This window comes from Rhinolophus sinicus, chromosome 15 (assembly GCF_057876585.1).
Source record: "Rhinolophus sinicus isolate RSI-liver-muscle chromosome 15, RSI-T2T, whole genome shotgun sequence".
Classification (NCBI taxonomy): Eukaryota; Metazoa; Chordata; class Mammalia; order Chiroptera; family Rhinolophidae; genus Rhinolophus; species Rhinolophus sinicus.
Window position 1 is genome coordinate 72,061,071 of NC_142515.1, and position 21,968 is coordinate 72,083,038.

The 21,968-nt window shown below is 44.8% G+C and overlaps 1 non-coding gene and 1 pseudogene across 2 annotated transcripts in view; both read left to right on the top strand.

Annotated features, from left to right (window-relative positions):
• Positions 1–21,469, top strand: part of LOC148755213 (testis-specific Y-encoded-like protein 4) — a 43,216-nt pseudogene extending 21,747 nt beyond the window's left edge. Inside the window, exons 6-8 of the transcript XR_016018952.1 lie at positions 1,098–1,313; positions 2,706–3,638; positions 13,553–21,469. The product of XR_016018952.1 is annotated as a testis-specific Y-encoded-like protein 4 (transcript). The remainder of the gene's footprint in view (positions 1–1,097; positions 1,314–2,705; positions 3,639–13,552) is intronic.
• On the top strand, positions 1,235–1,356 carry LOC148755214 (U5 spliceosomal RNA). Its single transcript, XR_016019114.1, has one exon. It is a non-coding gene; the product is annotated as a U5 spliceosomal RNA (small nuclear RNA).
• Positions 21,470–21,968: the final 499 nt, after the last annotated feature.

Consider the following 21,968-nt stretch of genomic DNA (forward strand, 5'->3'; position numbering starts at 1 on the left):
ACATGGCCCATTGAAATTAACTTTCAAGCTAGCTTTTTAAGAGTCAATAGGTCATAATTGAATATTATTTTCATCACATTTGAACTGCTTACAAAACTTTAAATATTGTTAGAATCTATAGTTACTTGTAAGTCAATTTTATTCTTGGAACTGAGGCAAAAAAAAAAAAAGTCCTGAATATTGTTTCCTTCTTCATTGTTTTAACTTCCTTACATGATAAAGAAGGTACCATCAGTTATTGAATCAGACGATTAAACAGTTGAAATTATGAACACAGTACAAATGCTGACCACTGAGTCAGACTCGTGTGAAAGGACTCATCATTCTCAGTGGTTCAAAATTTGGAGTTTTGTATGGCTACTCACTAAGGCCGAGGTGAGAGATGGACTCTGCCTTGGGACCTCTGTGTAATTGACTTCCGAGTCTACATTGAGGTAGAGGATGGGGTCATGAAATCAACTCACCTGCCTATTAAGAGAACCACATCCTGCACGATGAGACCTTCTGTTCTTAGGGTACAAGCACTTTCTAGTTTTTCATTTTGGTGTGGGAAATTGGTCAATGTTACTCATTGTTTTTATCTGCTCACCTCAGTGGGTATTAGAATCAATTGGAACTGAATGCAACAGGTAACTCTATGAATGCATAACCCTTTCATAGTATATAATTTGAATAAAAATTTAGAAATTGGCTTCTCTTTCTGCTTCATGTAAATGTTTTTGGCTCCTAATAGTTTAAAGTTTGCCTCTTCTCCAGCTATTAATCTTTAAAAATGTTGTTAGGTTCACGGTAGGTACTCACTAATTAAGATATGGTGGGGTGACATATTTTAAGGGAGGAAGCCTCTATAACATTTAGCAATCATCTACTAATTCATTTTTGGGTGGATTTAACATCTAACGAATTGTTTAGTTCAAACAGGGACAAAATTCGATTGGTGGGTTCATGTTTTTCTCTTAATTTAGACTGAGGCACTTTATCTGCCACTTCCTAGTTGTAGTCCAGTAATTTGGGAGTAAGTAAACATCAATTAAGAAGTTTAACACTTAAATTTTCATTATATTCTAAATTTTCTTTGTTCATACTCGATTCTCTAGGTGGCACTAGAGCAACATGACACTCAGAGGAGACGTTCTCCAGGGCACAATGACAGAATATTACAAGATGCAATTCTGACTAATGACCTTTGCAAACAAAAGGAGAAAGAAATAGATTTTAAGAAAATGAACTCTTTATACTCTGGTTTCTCTCCAAATCGTATAAATCTTTCTCCTTTTACTAAAGATTTCCGTGGAAAGAAAATGAACTCTGAGGTATTTTGTATAGTCATTTTCAAACACATGTGTATTTGTGTGTGTATATATTTAAAAACCAACACTGTACATATGGGAAATATTGAGGATTTTGAAAGCATATGTATGTGTGTATCTGTTTGTGAGTCTGTGTGTATCTCTGTGTGCATGTGTGAAAGTGTGTGTGTGTGTGTGTGTGTGTGTGTTTTATGTGGAGTGGCGTTTTTGGTCCATTGCAGTAAATGATATTCTTGATTCAAATCAGTCTATGTCCGACAGACAAGTGGTGACATTCACAGTGGCCTCATCCATAGTGGAGGCTTTAACACTTTTTGCAGGAACCTATGAGCTTTCTATAATCTCAAAACTATTGCTACTATCAACAGATGTTCCAGTTTTCGGCAGTGATTTCATCCCCTTGCTGTATCAATAGAGAGGTTAGTTTTCATTTCCATTGAGGCTAATGTACAGCCAGGTCAGACCATATTTTACATTCATTCTCCTCCTTTTGAGAAAAGGAACAATTTGCTCCAAGTAGTATCCTATTTCAGTACAATGAACTTTTGAAGAAGATTGTATGCCATGGTATATTTATATATATATTCCAAGTGATAATTTACTGATGAGTATTTTATTCCTAGTCAAATAGGTCAGTGTATTTTCCCATTTTATAATTATGGCTACTTTAAACATTATAAAGAGGAAATAAAATTACTGCAGCAGCAAATAATCTCATGAATTTCTAAGACCTCTTCAATTTATATATTTACACTACAGGAATCACTGTGGTTTGGTGTGAGAGCACTATTGTAGAGTCAGAAGTCCTGGGGGAAATCCTAAACTCACTGATCTTTTCAATTTCTCTGTTTTAGCTTGTGAAAACTAACGAGAAGAGCTTAGTGCAATGCGTAGATTTATCAGTTATTAGTAGATGTAATTTTCATAACTGACTATGAAAATACTGGAAAATTAGAACATCTATGGAATATATCAGAAAAAAGAATTTTCGGAAATTTAATCTGTCCGAATATATGCAGAGTTAATACTCTTACTCTGGATTTGCTATATTTTCCGACTGGAAACTCTTTTTTAAAGTGAGATTTCTTAATCATTTATGCCTTCTCATTTTGTATCTTTTCCAAATCTGAGACTCTTAAAATTCTCTTATGATTTGAAAAATTCTGTTTTCCACGCTCATGGATTCAGCCTGTTGTACTAAATTTTTGAACTTTGGAGAATTTATGCTTGTATAAAGTTGGAGGTTTGGGATATGCATTTATTTCAATCAGTGGGATATCCATTTATTGCAACCTTTCATTATATAAACATATAGGTTCTTCTTTAATTTCAGAGGATATCATGATACGTCATTTCACTGAGGGCTAGTTACAAGTCTTTTTTTCTTTTACCTAGGTTTCTGAGAGTCATGAAAAAACAAAAAGATCTGTTGCATGAAATTGCCATACTAAGACTGGAAACAGATAGGTTTAAAAATGCATATCAGGAAATGGAAAAAAAGTATTTTGAGGACATTGCAATTGTAAAAGAAAAGAATGACCGTCTTCAAAAGATAATAAAACTGAATGAGGAAACACTAATGAAAACAATATTTCAAGGTAATGGACAGCTGAATGTTCTGACAGCTGAGAATAAAAGACTAACCTCTGAAACGCGGAGTGAAAAACGAAACAGAGAAAGACTGCAAACAGAAGTTGAATCCTGCCATTCTAGACTGGCTACTGCTATCCACGGTCTTGAGCAAAGTCAGAAATCTAAAAGAGGTGTACAGCTTGCTTTCCAGAGAGCAAGAGAGGAATGGTTTGTTTTATGGGACAAAGTGAATTTTGATGTGTCTAACCTAAAGATAACAATGAGATTCTTTCTCAACAACTTTCTAAAGCTGAAAGTAAATTCAGTAGTCTAGAAACTAAGTGCCATCACACAAGAGTTTCTCTTAGAGAAACGACTTTGGTTTTAGAATGTGTACACAGAGACCTAAGCCAAACACAGTGTCAAAAAAAGGAAATTGAAGACATGTATCAAAGTGAACGAGAAAAAGTGAACACATACATTGGAAAGCTGGAATCCCTAGAGGAGAGGTGTTCTCACCTACAAAGTGAAAATACATTGCTTCGACAGCAACGGGATGATGCTCGCAACAAAAGTCACAATGAAAAGAGAGTAATTAGAATCCAAGACCAGTTTCAGGATATCATAAAAATATTTCAAGCTCAAACTGAGAAACTAGATTGTATGCTGGAGGAGAGAAATAAGGTGTTACTCAATGAATGGACTCACTTAAATGAAAGACTGTGTCATCATGAAAACATTAAAGCAGAAAGAGAAGTAAGTATCCAGAAAGAAACATAGTTTTCAAATTACCTGAAAGAAAATTCAATGTTCAGATATTTGATGATGGTGAAATGTTGAATGTAGTTGAATATTAAAAATATATAGACTACAAATATATAGCCCCTGCTCAGGGCCACCCAGGGGGTCGCAGGGTCCTTACCGTCCCCTCTGTACCTACGCACGCGCAGGCCTGGCCCTGGCCCTGGCCAGCCCCACCCACTGGCCCAAAGCCACGGGGTGGCTACCCACTCCACCAGGGTGCAGCAGCTCCAGTCTGCCGCCACCCTTCGTCACAGAGCCTTCGGTCTGGGCCCCCACCCGTCGTCAGCCACCAGCGACCCTCCCAATCTTCGGTCCCTTCACTGGCTACACATCACCTCTCCTTACCCAGGGAGGTGAGAGAGAGGATGAGAGAAGGCCAGAGACAGAGCAAGAGAGAGGCAGCGAGAGACAGACGGGGACTGTGGGGACAGAGTCCCAGAGAGCAGTTTCCAGGCTCTGGTCCTAGCGTGGAGGGGTCTGCCTCGGGTGGAGCATGGTCATGAGCTGTGACAGCTTGGCCATCAGCTGTTGCCAGTTGGCCATTGGCCACCGGCAGAGCTGCGGTGGCCAAGCTAGGAAGCGCGGATGGTGGACTGCAAATTGCAGAGGGGAACGGATTGCAGTTGGCCGGCTTGGTGGGTCGACAGCTGGTGTGTCGGTTGGTTGGCAGAGAGGCGGCCGGCAGGTTGGGGATCGGGCGGCTCTGGCTTGCCGTGTCTCCGAGCCAGCCGCCCGTGAGAAATGGTGCTATGAGCCCCCTATCCGTGGCTCCGTTGGTGTTCCTTCTTGGCCTCGCCACATCCTGCGTTCTTGTGCGGGCAGAGGGACTAGAGTCCCCGCAGGACAGGGACCGACGGACAGAACGGGAGGAGGAGTAAGAGGGAAAGAGATGGAAATATGCACGTATATGTACATGTATGTATCTAGACATACAGAGAGACATGGACAGAGACAGAGAAAGAGGGGGCTGGCACGCGGGGAGAGAGCTCCTGAGCGAGAGCCAGAGCCCAACAGGCACGTCACAGAGCCAGACAGACATGGGGTGGGGGAGGGGATGGAGGGACGCACAGGCGGGCACACGGACTGGGACAGACGCACTGAGGCTGTGTTGAGGTGGCAGATTCTCCACCGGAGTGTGGTCATGCCCGGGGCTGGGCTCTGCTAAGGAGGCAGTGCCCGGGCGTTGGCAGTCACCCTTGAAGACCCCGGGGTGGGCCGCCAGGGTCTCTGGAGGGCCAGTGGGCTCCGAGCCCCGCCCAAGGACCCGCCCACGGGAGGAGAGTGGCTGCCCCCAGGCACCCTGTTTGTGAGGGTTGTGTGCCTGCGTGCCTGCTCTTCCCCTTGTGGTGGTCTCTCCTGGAGTCGAGGGCGCGCAGTGTATTGGGGTGTTGCTTCCTCCGTCCCCTGGTTTGTCCCGGCTCTTTGTGCCCTGTGTGTTGGGGCCACCGCGGCCAGCGGGATTGGAGGGCTCCTGAGGGGGCTGATGGCCTCTTTCAGGGACAGACCAGACTGCCAAACTCACTTGACAACCACGAGTCCACCGACCCAGCACCCTGGGGGTCGGGGTGCAGGATGGAGGACCCCAGACAGGTGTGGTCTAAGGTGGCCTGGAGATGCCAGGTTGGCAGAGGGCAGGCAGAATGAACAGGACATGTTCTGGAATAATGGGATCATTGGCCAGGTAGGAGGTTCTGTGGAGGCGGCTGTGGGCATAGGCCTGTGAATTGCGGCTGTTCTGGTAGTGTGGGTTTACAGCAGGAAGAATCAGTGGGATGGGGTGCAGGGGTGAGCTGGAAGGACAATCTCCCCCAGGAAGCTGCCAGGGAAGGGAACTGCAACACATGGCACCCAATGCCCAGCCCTGTGCCTCCTTGGGCCCTGGTCACCTGGGCATGGGCCTTTTACGTCTGGGCACAGAGAAAGGAAAGCTGAGGTCATCTGTGTTGCTGTTACAAAGTGGGCCCTCGCATTTACCAGGTGAGTGGATGAGCCTGTTGGTTGCCACACACCCTTGGCCTACCTCAAATGGCCCAAGGCATCATTGATCCAGGAGGGGAAAGGGGGAGATGTGGGCCAGGCTGGAAATGGCACAGTGACAGTCCCCAGAGCCCCAACCCCCATTATCTCCTGCCCCTAAAATTCAAAGGGCTGAAGGTGGGAGAGGTTGCTGTAGTCCATGGTGCACTGGGCAAGCAGTGGGCGTTGGGAAGTTTACTGTAAGCTGTGGAACCAGCCGTCCTGCAGAAAATTCCAGAAAAATAGAGGCTTGATTGAATTCATGGAAGATGAGGAATGAAGCTCCCAGGCTGCCTTACAACCCCCAGCCATGCACAGTTCCCCCACGAACTAAGGGTGGAGGAGGGGCAACAGGGTATTCCTGGATGGGGCTGGGTGACCATGGGCAGGAAGAGAGGCTTCCTGGCTTAGAGCTCACAGCCCCAGTTCTGCACGCCCCCCGCCCATGTTGCAGGGTGCCAGTCACGTACATTAATTCTGCAGAAAAACAGAAAGAAGGTTGTGCTCCAAAGTAACTGTGCCCATGAAGTCCAGGCCCAGAGATAGAGATGAGATAGAAAGAGAGAGAGAAGGAAAGTGGTGGAGGGTCCTCGGGTTTGTGGTCAGAGAGACATGCTAGGAAGTCTCTGACCCCACTGGCCCCCCAGCGGCCCCTTTGCCTCTAAGAACATGGGTGGGGGACACACCTGAGACCAGAGTGATAAGGCCAGCCTAGTTCCCCTGGCCTGGAGGGTGGCATCAGGGGAGACTCTCTGAGGCCATTGGGAAGCCCTCCAGTGCAATGGGAGGAGTCCTGGTGGGGGCAACTCCTTGTTTCTCCTGTAAGCCTGGTGAAGGGTGGAGGGCTCCACATGCTGTCCACATACAAGAGGAAGGCCTGGTCTACATGCCCCAGTGGCCAGGGCACACCTGGTAGTGTGTAGAGGGTGTGGGGCTGTCAGGCCCATGGAGGGACATCGGGGCTCAGAAGGGAGGGCATTTGTGAGGCGAGGCCTCTGCCTCACGCAGCTCATGCACCATCACAGACACCACAGGTCTGAGGGCTCACACTTATTTATCACAGTTCAGGGAGCCAGCATGGTGGGTTTCTGAAGAGTGTCTTCTTCCTGGCTGGCAGATGGTTGCCTTCTCCATGGGTCCTGCTAGAGAGGAGAGAAGGGTCTGGTCTCTTCTTCTTCTAAGGGCACCAATCCCATCCTGAGGACTCCACAGTCCTGACTGCATCTAAACCTCATCACCCACCTCCCAAACCCCACCTTCCAAAGCCCCACCTCCTAATACCATCAGCCGCTTCAAAATATTGACTAGGGAGACATAAACAGGCATGCATGGCAGTCAGTCACAGCCTGAGGGGTACAGGCAGGTGGGAGGGGTGAAGTGGTAAGGTGGGGCTGGTGGGGAGCGTGTGTGACCTATGGAGTGAGCATATGGTCAGAGTGGGTGGAAAGAATGTGGGGCCCTGGACGTCAAAGCCACCTGGGTGGGTATCATGTGGCTGTAGCGGGGCTGAGTGGGAGAGACCATTGCAGAGTGGGAGGTCATAAAGTGAGAGTCTGGGCTTGCGGCCGACGGTCCACGTGGAGGCAAAGTCCTCCACTTCCCCAGGTATGAATCCAGGAGAGGTTCTGCCCAGGGAAGATTAGGAGGTATAGGAGATACAAGGTGAGGGAGGGGCAGTAATCTAGTTCCAGGTCCCCAGGGGCTTGGAAGCTCCCAGGGGACAGGCAGGAATAAACAGCCCAGTTGGAAACAGCGGGAGTGGGGAGGGGCTCCTGGGGAGTCTCAGTCAAGGTGCAGAGAAACTGCAAAGTCCTGGGCAAAGGGCATGGGTTCAGGAAAAGGTGACAAGCCCAGGTCCCTGAAAGCTGTCTGCTTCAGCTCTCAGTCTTGGCCACCATAGTTCATGTCCCTTGTGTGTGTCAGGTGTCTTCACCCCATCTTGCATCTCAGGTCCCCCAGGTCCCATCTCATCAGGGTATCAGACTTGAATCCAGGATCTCGTGGTATCCCTCCCAGAGGGCCCTGTAAGTCATACACCTTGGAACTAAATGAGAAGTTACTAAGCTCCCACGGGCTCAGCACCTGCGTGGGGACAGAGAGCATGTGACTGCAGTCCTGTGAGAAAGAAGACTGGGAACACAGGGCAGTCGCAGTCCTGGGAAGTTCAGTCCCTTGGACAATGTTAGGACTTGTTAACCAGGGGAGAGGGTATTCCCTGATGTTTGTGACTTGGAGTGGTTCCCTGTCCATTTTCCCCTTCACTCTGTCCCCTAAGACCGCCTTCCTTTTCCACGTGTTCATTACTCCCTTTGGTCACTTCTGAAGGAGACATTGGGACACGGCCATGTGCTCAGCGGGTTTCCTGCCTGCAGAAAGTCGGTGGACCCACAGGCCTTTCTTCACTTTTCACCATCTCAGTCAGTGCTTTTGCCAATACAGCTCTTTGAACCACTCTGTGGGTTTTCTGTGTAGTGGATTCTAACTTAATCCAGGTACCAAAAGCCACACCCACAGTTCCTTAAGAAACGGGCGTCTTTCTCTATATTTGGTCATTAGAATTTTGAGGGTTTCAATCTACTGATGGACAGTGCCCTGAGCAGCTCGAGAATCTACTTGGCACCCCTTAATACTAACAGAGGTCCTCTCACAGTCTGCACTTTTTTTGTACCCTGAGGCTGACTGACTGCGGCACCTGCTACGTCCCCAGTCTGTACTACAACGGCCATGACCTACATCTCACCCTGGGCCCTGGCTTAACCCTACCACAGGGTTTGCTTTGGAAATGAGAGGCCCTGAGATCCTGGTGTCCCCTTCCCATGTGGGGCCCTTTCCTCTGGGCATCTCCACACAGACACAGGTACACACACACACACGCGCACACACACATGCACACTGGGGGTAAGAAGAGGTGTGCACACTTGGGAGATGACAAGGGGACAAGAAGTAAGAGGTTGGAGGTAGCTCTGCTATGGGGCAGGGGCATCCAGTCTCTTGGCACCATGTCCGGTTCCCACAGATAGGGAGGGCAGAGACACCAGGCTGATGGGCAGGACAACCTCGAAGTGCCCAGGGGTCTGTCTGAGACAGGGTCATTCCTGGGCACCTGAAGAGAACAAGGTCTGGGTCCTGTGTCTTCCACTCTGGGACCCTGTAACCAGGAGGAGATGACCCCAGTATGGAGAGGCTGCAGGAGAGAAGGCCTCAGCTTATTCTCCTGTAATGTGCGGTGCATATGCGGGGTGACACCAAGAGTCTCATGATCTGCAGAAGAGTCTGTCGCCCCTGGTTCGCTTGTATGACCCAGCGTGCTCCCTGTCCCTGGAAAATGCTTTCTGCTCCCTCGAGGTCCTTCTGAGAAGAGGGCAGCCTTCTGAGAAGGGACCTGGACCTGTCACTGTGCCCAGCAACCATAGGGGAAGGGAAAGAGCCATCACCTGCACCAGCTTCAGCTCCGGTGCCTTCTAGGGGACATGGAGCTGTCACTGCGACCCGCATCCCTGCAGGGGTGGCTGGCTCTGGAACGCCCTTCAGAACTATTTCCTGTTCCACAGCTTTAACCCTGTTCTCCACCAGAACGTTCTTTCCCTTCCCTCTTATGGTTTACATTTGTTGTTTGGCTTAATTTTAATTTTTTGTCATATTTATGTGATGACTTACATTTGGGGTTTAAATTTATTGTAATTAAATGCAACAGACATTGTTATACATTGCACATTCCTGAGCAGTTAGTACATTCGCAGACCGGGCATCCATCGTCACCCTCTAGCTATGAAATATTTCATCTCCCAAACCGAAATCCATCACCCACATGCTTCACTCCCCATTGCTTCTTCCCCAACCCCTGGCAACCCCGATCTCTTTTCTGTCTCTGTTACTGTAATTATTCTGGCTCTTTCCTCTAAATGGAAGCATAGAATAGGTTCCCTTTTGTGTCTGCCCATGAATCTTTTAATGGAACTCATTCATTTTAATTGGAACTCGTTTCTGTTTTAATTGGAACTCATTTTTTTTAAGTGAAACCTCAGGTAGATGAACTATTAGATGTATAAAATAAAGCCTTTTAGTAAATACTGTATGTACTTAATCTCGGGGTAGACACCACTGTTCACATGTGACATCAGCCTTAGAAGACAGACAGGAAGTACCTGGCTCTTCCTGTGGCCAAAACAGAATCACAAAAAATGTAAGAAGCTGGAAAACAAACCAGAAACCCCAAAGCATTTTTCACAACCCCGAATCAAAGAAAGGTTTAACATCCCTTTGGTGCAAAAACTTCTCAAATATCAATGTTTCAAAAATGACAAAGAGCAATCACATGCAATTCCAATAAGAGGCAACACCTACCACCAATACATGTCAGAAATGCCAGTCCTCCCGATGGGTACACGCAGATGTAAACAGTGCAGAGATAGGGACACCGTGAGCAAGCAGAGGTCCCAGCAGACCCCTGAACAGAAGTGGGAAATGCCCCTCCTCTGGAAGGACAGGACACAGGACCCATCCCAGGTCCACAGGAGCTCCCCTCCCCCAGCAGTGCTCACCCTAGGATGTGACCCACAGACAGGCTTGCACAATGTTTCAAAGATGTTTTACAAGATGTATTTACAAGGCATTCCTCACAGCACTGGTTCAAACAGCAGGAAACTGGAACAAACACTAATATCCACGGAGAGGGGCTGGGATCCACTCATCCTGGTCCATATGGACAAATAACGCTCAGCGGCCGCTAACGTCAGTGCCTGGTGTCCAGGTGCAGGCAGGGTCTTTGGGGTTCTCTGACGTGAGACACGCATGGACCCACCATGTGCATCTGGGATCCAGTGTCTGAGACCACATGGGCCATTTCTGATTTCCATCACCGAGCTGAAGGGGACATCTGCATCCACGAATCTGACTTAAGAACAGATCCCTGGAAGTACAGATTCTTGGTCATGATGTAAACACAATGCTAAGGTATAGGACGCAGTTTCCTACATCCCAGATCTCCTTTCCCATTTTGAGCTTTTTTGGGGAACCAGGGTGCTGAGACCCTGGGGCTGAGACTTTAGGGGCAGAGGGAAGACGTGCTGGGAGTGGGGTTGATGAAGGTACCTGGGAGTGACCACCTAGCTGGAAGTCTGCACCCCCACCTGCCCTGCCCCTGCCGCACCCCATCATAACTCACCTGATCAGCCTGACCCTGCCATCCAGTACAGGAGAAGGGCGGCCTGGACACCCGCACCTGCTCCCTTTCCCTCCGAGCACAGGACCCTTCCCCTAAGTCAGGAAAGCACCTCTAGAGCTGCTCAGTGTGTCACGGGGACCACCCTGAACTGGCTGCATCCAGGTGAAGGTCTCAGTTTCAAGGGCAGGATGCACTTGAGCTTGTGTGAGCAGAAGCCTTTGTGAAACACAGAGGGGCTCAGAGAAGCTGCTGGGAGGTCAGAGCACGAGACTGGGGGCTTTGGAGATGAGACAAAGTGCCAACCACATCTAAGGATCCAGCGGGAGTAACCCCACCCCCATGCCAGGGGCCAGCCCACACAGCGGGCACATGCAGCTGCGGTGAGGGGTTCTGTCTGTGGGCTCCATGGAGACGGACCTCATCTCCCTCCAAGTCAGGCCAGGACTTCACTTGGTCTGAGGCGTCAGGTGAGGCCACGGTCAGCGACAACATGTCACTTGTCTACACAGATCTGTAAACCCTCACCACACACACACTCCCACCAAGCAGAGAACATGGTTCCTCCGTGGGGAAACTTGCCAGGCTCTCTTCCTGGAGGAGGAAGAGAACAGCCTCTGATTGTAGGGGAAGCAGGAGATGGAGAGGAGGAAGGAATTTGGGAATGGTTGCCTTGGGCTGAGGGTGGTGACTTTTTTTCAGTGACAGTACGCATGTAATATTATATCAATTTCAGGTGTACCGTGTGGTGGTTAGACATTTATATAACTTATGAGGTAATCCCTCAATACATCTAGAACCCACCTGACACCATATATAGTTTTTACAATATTATTGACTATATTCCCTGTGCTGTACTTTACATCCCCGTGACTATTTTGTAACTACAATTTGAACTTCTTAGTCCCTTTACCTTTTTCCCCCAGACCTCCAACCTTGCTCCCATCTGACAACCATCAGTTTGGTCCCTGTATCTATGAACCTGTTCCTGTTTTGTTTCTTCATGTTTTTGTATTTTGGATTCCACATGTAAGTGAGATCATATGGTATTTGTCTTTCTCAGCCTGACTTAATTTCACTTAGCATAATATACTCTAGGTCCATCCATGTTGTTACAAATGGTAAGATTTCATTCTTTTTCATGTCTTTGTAATACTCCATTGTATATATGTACCACATCTTTATCCAATCATCTATCAATGGACCCTTAGGTTGCCTTGATATCTTGGCTATTGCAAGCAGTGTTGCAATGAACATAAGGGTGCATATATTTTTTCAAATTTTTGTTTTGGATTTCTTCAAATAAATACCCGGAAGTGGAATTGCTGGGTCATAAGGTAGTTCTATTTTTTTAATTTTTGAGGAACCTCCATACTATTTTCCATGGTGGCTGCACAAATTTGCAACCCCAACAACAGTACAACAGTACACGAGTGTTCCCTTTTATCTCCACATCCTCACCAACACCTATCGTTTGTTGATTTATTTGATGATGGTCATCCTAACAGGTGTGAAGTGATATCTCATTGTGGATTTTATTTGTATTTCCCTGATGATTAGTGACGTTGAGCATCTTTTCATATGTCCATTGGCTATCTGTATGTCCTCTTTGGAAAAAAGTCTATTCAGGTTCTCTGCCCATTTTTAACCAGATTGTTTGTGTTTGTTTGGCTTTTTTGGTATTAAATTGTATGTGTTCCTTATATATTTTGGATGTTAACCTGTTATCGGATATATCACTTGAGAATACCTTCTCCCATTCTATTTTGTGGAATATTTTCTCCCATTTTATTTTGTTGATGGTTTCCTTTGCTGTGCAAAAACTTTTGAGTTAAACATAGTCCCATTTGTTTATTTTTCTTTTGCTTCCCTTGCCTGAGGAGACTAATCCAAAAAAAGATTGCTAAGATCAATGTCTGGCAGTGTATTACCCATGTATTTTTCTAGGAATTTTATGGTTTTAGGTCTTACATTTAAGTCTTTAATCCATTTTGAGTTTATTCCCGCATGTGGTGTAAGAAAGTGGCCTAGTGTCATTGCTTTGCACATATCTGTCCAGTGTTCCCAAAACCACTTAGTGAAGAGTCTGTCTTTACCCCATTGCATATTCTTGCCTCCTTTGTCATAGGTTAATTGACCAGATAGGCATGGGTTTATTTCTGGGCTCTCCATTCTGTTCCACTGATCTATGCATCTGTTTTTATGCCAGTACCATGCTATTTTGATGACTACAGGTAGTGTGATACCTCGATGTTGCCTTACAGCTGCCAAACCATTTGTTCTCCCCACGCTTTTCCCAGGATTTCACAAGGGAGTGCCTCAGCAAACTGAGGCCCGAAGGAGAGATATCGGGAAAGCTCCTTTGAGGGGAAGTCTCAGCAAACTGAGACCCGATGGAATTATATCGCTCCCTCCCCTTCAATGGATTCCTTGGAGATGTGCTTGTGTGAAGGCAAAGTACAAGCTGGAACACAATGGGAACTTTCAGAAAGATAGCCAGCAGGCTACTAACACACAGATCTTGAGATTAACCATCTTTTACCTCTTTAGAAGTTTACCAATAAAAACTACGTGTTAGCCTGATTAGGCGGTCAGTCCCTGAGGCTGATTCCCTTGGCACCGCAGTTTGCATTGTATTCGTGGCTACTGTCTTTTCTTAACCCTGCGCTGCCCTTCTCTCTCCCCACAGCCCTCTCGTGCTGGACGTGACACCTCCACCTTTGTTCTTCTTTCTCAAGATTGCTTTGACTATTCATGGTCTTTTGTCATGCCATATAAATTTTAGGGTTAGTAGTTCTAGATCTGTGAGAAATGTCATTGGTATTTGGTAGAGATTGCATTGAATCTGTAGACTGCTTTGGGTAGTGTGGACATTTTAATAATGTTAAATCTTATTCAGGAGCGCGGTCTATGCTTTCATTTGTATCTTCTTAAGTTTCTTAGTCAATGTCTTATAATTTTCTGAGTACAGGTCTTTCACCTTTCACCTCTTTGGTTAAACTTCTTCCTAGGTGTTTTTAAAAGGAATTGTAAACGAGAACTGTTTTCTTAATTTCTCTTTCTGATAATTTATTATTTGTGTATAAAAATGCAACTGATTTCTGACTATTAATTTTGTATCCTGCCACATTACTGAATTCATTTATTAGTTATAGCAGGTTTTTTTGTCAGATCAAATGCTTCATGTTTCACTTTAATGATTCTGTTCCTACCACTTGTCTCTAAGACAAATATAATAATAGTCAATTGTACAGAAGGTCAGCTTCTAAAGCTATTGACTTTTCTAATAGGGATCGATTAACTAACAGTGTATAGTATTTCAATTTAAATCTTTCAAGTATTCAAATCGTTGCTTTATATATGTGTGGTATTATTAAAATGGCTAAATTTGAAATGTATTATTTTTCTTCATCAATAGCAATGTTAAAATTAAAAATAATTGGTGACTTGGCATAGCGATATTTACAATAGCCTATAAGCATTATGACAAGACATTCCATTAACAATTCTACCAATGAGGAATTTAAGGTTACCCAGGTACCCTAACTAGTCAGTGGTGGAAATGAATTGGATGTTTCCTTTCCAGAGGTCATATTTTTAACATTAACCAACCACCCTCAAAATCAGAAGAAAGTACATTTAAGGAACTTAATGTAGCAGTTAAATAGTGCTTGATTTCTATTTGTCATACTTTGTGATTCTTTTTTCTTTCAATTAAAGTTTATTGGGGTGACAGTTGTTAGTAAAATTACGTAGATTTCAGGTGTACAATTCTGTATTACATCATCTATAAATCACACTGTGTGTTCATCACCCAGAGTCAGTTCTCCTTCCCACCATATATTTGATCCCCTTTACCCTCACCTACCACCCCCACCCCCCTTACCCTCTGGTAACCACTAAATTAATGTCTGTATCTATGAGGTTTTTTTTCTCATTTGTTTCTCTTGTTCTTTCATTGATTTTGGTTTATATACTGCACATCAGTGAAACCATATGGTTCTCTGCTTTTCTGTCTGACTTATTTTGCTTAGCATTATACTCTCAACATCCATCCATGTTGTCACAAATGTTCCTATTTCATCTTTTCTTACCGCTCAATAGTATTCCATTGTGTATATATACCACAACTTCTTTATCCATTCATCTATCGAAGGACATTTTGGTTGTTTCCATGTCTTGGCCACCATAAACAAAGCTGCAATGAACAGTGCAGCACACGTGTCTTTATGGATAAATGTTTTCAGATTTTTTGGGTAGGGGAAGGATAGCTGGGTCATATGGTAATTCTATTTATAATTTTTTGAGGAACCTCGACACTGCCTTCCATAGCGGCTGCACCAATCTGCATTCCCACCAACAGTGTATGAGGGTTCCTTTTTCTCCACAGCCTCTCCAACCCTTGTTACTATTTGTCTTGTTGACGATAGCCATTCTAACTGGGGTGAGGTGACATCTCATTGTGGTTTTTATTTGTATTTCTCTGATGATTAGTGATGTTGAGCATTTTTTCATGTCTATTTGCCATTTGTATGTCCTCTTTGAAGAAATGTCTCTTCAGGTCCTCTGCCCATTTTTCAGTTGGGTTGTTTGTTTTTTTGTTGTTGAGTTGCATGAGTCCCTTGTATATTTTGGATACTAGCCCCTTATCAGAGGCACTGTTTGCAAAAATCTTCTCCCATTCTGTTGGTTGCCTCTTTATTTTGTCGATGGTTTCTTTTGTTGTGCAGAAGCTTTTAAGTTTCATATAGTCCCATTCATTTATTTTAGCTTTTACTTCCCTTGCCTTTGGAGTCAAATTCATGAAATGCTCTTTGAAAGCAAGGTCCATAAGTTTAGTACCTATGTTTTCTTCTATGCAGTTTATTGTGTCAGGTCTTATGCTTAAGTCTTTGATCCATTTTGGATTAATTTTGGTACATGGTGACAGATAGCGGTCCAGTTTCATTCTTTTGCACGTGGTTATCCAATTCTCCCAGCACCATTTATTGAAGAGGCTGTCTTTGCTCCATTGTATGTTTTTAGCTTCTTTGTCAAAAATTATCTGTCCATATTTATGTGGTTTTATTTCTGGGTTCTCAATTCTATTCCATTGGTCTATGTGTCTGTTGTTTTCTGCCAATACCCTGCTGTTTTGATTATTTTTGCCCTGTAGTACAAGTTAAAGGCAGGGAGTGTGATACCTCCAGCACTGTTGTTTTTTCTTAAGATTGCTTTGGCTATTAGGGGTCTTTGTGGTTCCAAAAAAATCTGATGATTTCTTGTTCTATTTTTTTTTTAAATGCCACTGGGATTTTGATGGGGATTGCATTAAATCTGTATATTGCTTTGGGTAATATGGCCATTTTAACTATGTTGATTCTTCCAATCCATGAGCATGGAATGTCTTTCCATTTCTTTGTGTCTTCTTCAATTTTTTTTTTAAATGTCCTATTGTTTTCAGCATATAGGTCTTTCACATCCTTGCTTAAGTTTATTCCTAGGTATTTTATTCTTTTTGCTACAATTGCAAAAGGATTTTTTTCTATTTCATTTTCTGAGAATTCATTGTTAGTATATAGGAATGCGATGACTTTTGTACATTGATTTTGTAGCCAGCAACCTCACTGTATTCGTTGATTGTTTCTAATAGCTTTTTGGTGGAATCTTTAGGGTTTTCTATATATAGTATTATGTCATCTGCAAAGAGTGACAATTTAACTTCTTCATTCCCAATTTGGATGCCTTTTATTTCTTTCTCTTGCCTGATTGCTCTGGCGAGGACTTCCAAAACTATGTTGAAAAGCAGAGGTGATAGGGGACAGCCCTGTCATGTTCCTGAATGTAGAGCAAAAGTCTTCAGTTTTTCACCTTAATTATGAGATTAGCTGAGGGTTTGTCATATATGGCCTTTATTATGTTAAGGTAGTTTCCTTCTATACCTATTTTATGAAGTGTTTTAATCATAAATGGATGTTGTATCTTGTCAAATGCTTTTTCTGCATCAATTGATATAATGGTATGATTTTTGTCCTTTATTTTGTTTATGTGAGGTATCATATTGATGGATTTGCGTATGTTGAACCATCCTTGTGCCCCTAGGATAAACCCAGGGTTTCGAGTTGGGCACTTGAAGGTCATTGGTAGGGAATATTCTCCCGGTAACCCTCCCCTGCATCCCTGGCCCAGGGACAGTGCAGGAGGCCGATCTTCTCCAGGGGAGGTTGTGGGACTCCCTAGGGAGCTGCTCCTGCAGCTTGGACCCCACAAGCAGCATTAGCTCCAGGAGCCTCATGGGAGGCTGCCACCCCAGCCCCGTCCTAGCCCTCCTTCCTCAGGTGCCCTGACACAGCCTTTCAATCTCCCTGCACCCCTGTCCCTGCCATGGGCATCTAGCCAACCTGAGCTTCCAGCCAGCCTGGGTGGGCCGGGAGGAAGGGGTGCTTTGGGCCCTTCCCTCCCCAGGGCACAGAGGGCCAGTGCTGGCACTGAGCCCTCAGGGTGGCACAGCCACCTGGTGGGCACTGCCAACCTGGGAGGTCCCTGAAGAAGGAGATTTCTCTCTCTGAAGTTCTGATTTCATTCTCTGTGGCTCTATACACAGAAAAGAGACTGCTGGCGCATATGGATTTTCTATTTGTAGTTTGTTAAGGAACCTTCATACTGTTTCCCAGAATGGCTGTACCAATTTCCTCCGTTTCATACAGCCGTCGGCCATTTTTATGTCTTCTTCAGAAAAATGTCTATTCAGATCCTTTGTCAATGTTTCAATCAGGTTGTTTGTTTCTTTGTTATTGTGCTGTTTTATTGGATATCTACCCCTTATCAGACATGTAGTTGGCATATATGCTCCCAATCCACAGGCTGCTGTTCTATTTGGTTGTTTCCTTTGCTGCACTGAAGCTTTTTAGTTGGTGGAATCCCACTTGTTTACTCTTGATTTTATCGTCTGAGCTTCCAGACACTGAAAGAAAAAAATCCCTTCATGATCTCCTTCATATGTGGAATCTAAAAGGACAAACACAGGAGCAGAGAGCAGAATGGTGGTTAACAGGGAATTTGCGGAGGTGGGGGAGGGGGAGATGTCGGTCAGAAGGGACAAAGTTGCAGTTTGCGGGATAAATAAGTCTAGAGAGCAAACATATAGCATTATGACTCTAGTTAATAATACCACATTGAATACGGGAAATTTGTTCAGAGAGTAGATGTCAGATGCTCGCATCACAAAAAAACTGGGAACTATGAGGAGATATGTTAACTAGCTCCACTGTACTCATCATTTCATCACGTATATGTATATCAACACATTATGCTGTACAGCTCAGATATTTAAATTTTTATTTAAAAATAGAATGAAATTTGTTGCAGTTCTATATATTAACAATGAACCGTGCAAAAAGGAAATTAAGAAAACAACCTCATTTACAATATCATCAAAACCAGTAAGATATGGCTTCTGCAGAGGACAAGGATCGCTCTCTCATTCTGCGGGTCTGACTTCTACCAAAACGAGTGGCCTGGATGAGGGCAACAACCTTCCTGTCTCTAAAACCTGTGGCCTTGTTACTCCTGACCGTGCTCCAGGACATCAGGACCTGAACCAGGGCCAGAGCAAGAAAACTGAGGAGACACATGTGATGGCAGTTTGGAAACTGCCTTGGAGGGAGGCCCATCTCGGGCCCACTGGGGCTGTGGCCCTGTGCTCTGCATTCAAGTTGCTGGGAGTTGCAGCTGTGCAATGACTAAAATGGGCCAGAAAGAGGCTACGGAGGGCCTGGAAGCAGCCTCTGCCTCTGCCTCAGTGGCAGCAGACAATAGACAGGAAAATGGCTGTCAGCGTAGAGAACTGAGAGGTCCTGCTGGGGAGAAATTTCTAGAAGCATGTGGCACAGGGGAGTTTGGGTCTCAAATGATGTCTGGGGCAAAGGCCAAGGAAGTGATGACAAAAAAGTGTGCCATCTCAGCGACACCAGAAAAGGAGGGAGTAGCAGAGGAGGTGGTGGAGGAAAAGAAGGTAACACAGAAGGAGAAAAAGGTGGTAGGAGTGAAACAGGAGACAGGTGCCAGGGGTCCGAAGATCAATAACTGCATGGACTCACTAGAGGCCATTGATCAGGAGCTGTCAAACATAAGTGCCCAGGTAGACAGGGCCTTCCTTCAGCTGGAGCGCAATTTGGCTGGATGCAAAGGCTCCATATGCAGTGTGGAAGTATCCAGAATATCCCAGGTTTTTGGGTCACTGCTTTTCAGAACCATCCCTAGCTGTCACCTATGACCAGTGGCCAAGATGAAGACATGATGAGGCACATCATCAATTTGGAAGTTGAGGAGCTTAAACACCCTAAAATAGGCTGCAAATTCAGGCTCATCTTTCAAAGCAAACTCTACTTCTGAAATGAGGGGCTCATCAAGGAATATGAGTGCAGATCCTCTGGCTGGATGGTGTCCCTTTCCATTCCAATCTGCTGGCACCAGGGCCAACACCCCCAGTCCCATATCCATAGGAAACAGGAAGGGAACACCATTCCCAGTTCCTTCAACTGGTTCTTAGACTATAGTCTCCTAGAATTCAACAGGATTGCTGAGATTATGAAAGCAGAACTGTGGCTCAATCCCCTACAGTATTACCTGATGGATGAAGGACCCCACAGAGGAATTTGAGATCCAGCAAGGCAACCAGTGGAGAGCCCCAGGTCCTTCAGGCTGCAGTCTGGCTAACTCCTGACCTGTGAGAAGCTCCTGCACAAGTTTCCTTACCACCTTCTCTTGGATTCTACGCTTAGACAACAGCATGCAATCCTCCATCTGCTTTCTCTTCACACGGGATTATTTTTTTTCTTTGGTTCTTCTAAGTCTTCAACCAGTTGCAAGATTGTTGCTTACATGCCTATGCTCTTCTTCCGCTGGGCCTCGGTGCTGTTCTGCAGTGTTATGTGTTCCAAGTGCATGGCTGTCCACTGCTTCAATGCCAAGCACATGATGCCATAGATATGCACTGACCCCTGTACTCTATGGTGAGCTGTCTGAGTGTCACTGCTGTAAGATGAAGCTGAAATAGATGATACCAGCCATGATCCCACACTGGACATTCCAGGCTACCACTAACTGGTTCCCAGCTGCTTTCCTGGGCCTGTACCATCCAGCCTGCTGGTTACTTGGCAGAATAATCAGGTGGCTGATGGGTGGCTACTAGGCATGAATGAGGTAACAGATGACATGTGTTCTGTGTTATCATGTTAATCTGCTTAATGCCCTTGGTCACTCTGCATTGTGACCAGTTACTGGTGAGTATGAAAACCTGTGCTGTGGCCCACCCAAACCTATTCTCAGTCTTTTGGATGAGCTTTGCACAGTCACCATGGCCTGCCTCCTCAGGAACAATCCGTGGACTTAAGACCCCAGGCAGCATGCAGGAACCACTCCCTTCCCAAATGGTTACCCATAAACTCAATTGGTTTTTGGGAAGGTTGGGCAGTCATATGTGACAGTGTCCAAAGCAAGGTTGGAATGGGGTCCCTTCCAACAGTTAGCCTTTCTGAGTCCTAGACAATAAACCACCCGGGGGCACTGAAGAAGATGTATTTCTGGTCTGTCTGTCTCCCTCCTCCTCCTTCCTTTGTCTCCTTGCCCCCCTTTCCCTTCCCTCCTCCCCCATCTGCTCCCTTCCTCTCTCAAGCAGTTATTGCTCAGAAACAAACAAAAGGTGAGACAGCAGTGCTGTCGGGGCTGTCTTACTTACAGAGGGGTATAGTGGTGGTGATGACATCCGCACTCCTCTTTTCTCCTTTCTTTTTGAAGGCACTGCCATAAGCTCCCCGAGGGCTTAGTAGATCTAGATACAAAGCGGTGGGGAGGGTGCTCTAGGCTGGAGAAACTGAAAGCCCAGACACAGAAATGAGCCTGCTGTGGAGCGGGTTTGGAAAGGCAGTCAGAGAAAACGATCCTTGCAGGGTCTGAGGTTGGAGAAGAGGCCTTGATGCTCTTGCCAGGAGAGGTGGGTGGGAGAATCGAAGTGGTTAATGTTTAAAGAGGATGCTTGGAAGAGAGTTTTCCTCCAATTTTTCCTATGTCCTTGAATTCACCAGTAGATTTTTATACACAAAAATGCAAGTCTAGATGTTTTCTCTCTATTATTCTAGGAATGACCTTATATGTGGAATATTAATGGTATATACTTCTTATTTCACTGTGAGTAAATTCAAATTCCTTCATTTTTGCTGGCTGGCAAAATTGACACTTACAGGCCTGGTTTTTGCTTGTAATTGAGAACGTTTGCAAAAATATCAAACTAGTTTCCTGTGCAGTGTGAAGACTTTGATAATATATCAGCTTGCTCTAATCTCTTCATATATAGTCTATTTTTAGAAATATAATTTGAGTAATGTGATCTTTGAAGAGTCTGAAACTTTGCAAATTGTCACTGTCTTATGAAAGTAATCTCAAGAAGAAAACCATAACTCTGTCTTACTTGATATTTCTTGCCCTAATAGTAATGTGGTACTTGATATTTTATGTGCCTAACCCGTGTAAGTACTTGTAGAATTGCTCTATCAAACTAAACAAGGATTGTTAGTACTTTTGTCTTCTATGTGCTCGAAGAAAAAATAAAATCTGTCCCTCTTCTGTATTTCTTGTTTTCACTAAAAAAGAAAAATTAATAAAGTTAAAAAACCACACCAGTAAAATACCTGGGAATAAATTTAACCAAGGAGGTGAAAGACTTGTACATTGAAAACTATGAAACATTATGAATAAAATTAAAAGAGACAAACAGAAAATCATCTCATGCTCTCATGCTGGAAAACTTAATGTTGTTAAAATGTCCATACTATCCACAGAGATCTAGAAACTCGTGCTACTCCCATCGAAATCACATTTGTTTTTACAAAAATAGGAAAAGAAATAACATTCATATGGAACCACAAAAGACCCAGAATAGCCAAAATGGTCTTGAGAAAGAAGAACCAAGCTGGAGGGGTCACATCGCCTGATTTCAAAATATATTAGAGACAGAGTCATTAAAATGGTATTGCTACTGGAATAAAGACAGACAGATAAGAGAGCACACAGAAGAGAGAGCACAGAAATAGACCCCCAAACATACGGTCAGTTAATCTTTGACAAGG